Here is a 2,657-nt window from a genome sequence, read left to right on the forward strand (position 1 = left end):
GGGCACCTCTTTGACCTTTGCACCTGACCGGCCCTGAGCTGCTGGTGTGATAACTTTGGGGTTTCTCTGAACCCCCAACGGTGGGCTACCTTGGACCAAAAACTGAAACCTGTAAGTGTCTTACTTACCTGTTAAAACTAACAATATCTTACCTCCCCCAGGAACTGTGAAAATTGCACTGTGTCCACTTTTAAAACATCTTATTGTGTTTTATGTAAAAAGTATACATGCTAAAGTAATGATTCAAAGTTCCTAGAGTACTTACCTGCAATACCTTTCAAATGAGCTATTACATGTAAAATTTGAACCTGTGGTTCTTAAAATAAACTAAGAAAAGATATTTTTCTATAACAAAACCTATTGGCTGGATTTGTCTCTGAGTGTGTGTACCTCATTTATTGTCTATGTGTATGTACAACAAATGCTTAACACTACTCCTTGGATAAGCCTACTGCTCGACCACACTACCACAAAATAGAGCATTAGTATTATCTCTTTTTACCACTATTTTACCTCTAAGGGGAACCCTTGGACTCTGTGCATGCTATTCCTTACTTTGAAATAGCACATACAGAGCCAACTTCCTACAATCGTGCACACACGGTGCCTGTTTCGCAGATAAGTTTTAATAAATACACAGAGAATAATATAGAGTCATTGGCCACGAGGAACACCTTCCCTGACCTTTTATTCTCTCCGGTTCCACGTCACCGTGCCTACCATCCAACTCCAAAACTCGGGGGAGACTAACACTCCCTACCTCCCTTGGTGTGCATCATAGGCGTGCCCATGACGAACACAACATTTCTCCTTAACCAATACAAAACAAACATAGCTGCTCAAAAAAAAGATACTATACTAATCCAGTATACAAGAATAGTACACAACAAGAAATGCCACATTCAGTCAATCCACCCCGAATCCTTGCAGCCGCGTAGAGTATGGCGGTCGAGGACTCAAACTGTACCGTTCAAGTCCTTGTCTCAGAGGCACTGAGTTGATTGGTATGGAGCCAGGTACCTCCTGATCTGAATCTTGAACTGGCTCCAAATTCTGCATGTCCACACCCCTTGTAGTGGATGATTGAGAATTAGTAGCAGTCACCACCGGCCATGTGCACTGGCTCAAAATTCTGCATGTCCACACCCCATGTAGTCGATGATTGAGAATTAGTAGCAGTCACCACCTGATTCACTGTCAGGATGATCCATCCTCTCTCCTTCATCAGCTTCAGATCCCACTGTTTCCATGAGCAGGAAGGTCTGGAATTGAAAATACAGAGGACATTAAACAACATTCACTCAGTACATGGCACTCATTTTGGTTTATACGCTCAAAATTGAGCCAAGAGTAAGGTGTGAAGAGTGTCAGGATGGCCGAGTGGTCTAAGGTGCTGCGTTCAGGTTGCAGTCTCCCTTCGAGGCGTGGGTTCAAGTCCCACTTCTGACAAGTGTACTTTGCGAAGTGGATACTTTTTTCTCCCAAGCACCTGTATCAAAAACAATGTCAACAGTTTCTGTAAATTATCGATAAGATCTATTTTCCGTTGCTTGCACTAATTGCCTGAAGTTGGCTAAATCGCAGTAAATCGGTAAAGCAGGAAATCACAGCATCTTCAACAAATCGTGATAGAGGGGCCGAGATAAAGATTTCGACCCTACATATCAAAAGAGCAGCTGTCAATAGTTCAGCAGGTTCACAGTGCAGAAGGTTCAGCGGCACCAGGGTCCCCTGCGTCCCAATCACAGCTGGTTTTTAACTTCTGTATTCAGGGGATGGGAGGGGTGGGGGTGTTGCGTCGTGCACACACAGTGCCTGTTTTGCAGATAAGTTTTAATAAATACCCAAAGAATAATATGGAGTCTTTGGCCACGAGGAACACCTTCCCCTACCTTTTATTCTCTCTGGTTCCACATCACCGCACCTACGATCCAACTCCAAAACTCGGGGGAGACTAACACTCCCTACCTCCCTTGGTGTGCATCATGGGCGTGCCCATGACGAACACAACATTTCTCCTTAACCAATACAAAACAAACATAGCTGCTCAAAAAAAAGATACTATACTAATCCAGTATACAAGAATAGTACACAACAAGAAATACCACATTCAGTCAATCCACCCCGAATCCTTGCAGCCGCATTGAGCATGGCGGTCGAGGACTCAAATTGTACCGTTCAAGTCCTTTTCTCAGAGGCACTGAGTTGATTGGTATGGAGCCAGGCACCTCCTGATCTGAATCTTGAACTGGCTCCAAATTCTGCATGTCCACACTCCCTGTAGTAGACGATTGAGAATTAGTAGCAATCACCACCGGCCATGTGCACTGGCTCAAAATTCTGCATGTCCACACCCCATGCAGTAGATGATTGAGAATTAGTAGCAGTCACCACCGGATCCACTGTCAGGATGATCCATCATCTCTCCTTCATCAGCTTCAGATCCCACTGTTTCCCTGAGCAGGAAGGTCTGGAAAAGAAAATACAGAGGACATTAAACAACATTCACTCAGTACATGGCACTCATTTTGGTTTATAAGCTGGAAATTGAGCCATCAGTGTAGTATCAAGAGTGTCAGGATGGCCGAGTGGTCGAAGGTGCTGCGCCCAGGTCGCAGTCTCCTTTGGAGGCGTGGGTTCGAGTCCCACTTCTGACA

At 44.6% G+C, this 2,657-nt stretch overlaps 1 non-coding gene across 1 annotated transcript; it reads left to right on the forward strand.

The window, feature by feature from the left end:
• The first annotated feature begins 2,574 nt into the window (after positions 1-2,574).
• Positions 2,575-2,657, forward strand: TRNAL-CAG (transfer RNA leucine (anticodon CAG)). Its single transcript has one exon. It is a non-coding gene; the product is annotated as a tRNA-Leu (tRNA).

Source organism: Pleurodeles waltl, unplaced genomic scaffold (assembly GCF_031143425.1).
Source record: "Pleurodeles waltl isolate 20211129_DDA unplaced genomic scaffold, aPleWal1.hap1.20221129 scaffold_39, whole genome shotgun sequence".
Taxonomy (NCBI): domain Eukaryota; kingdom Metazoa; phylum Chordata; class Amphibia; order Caudata; family Salamandridae; genus Pleurodeles; species Pleurodeles waltl.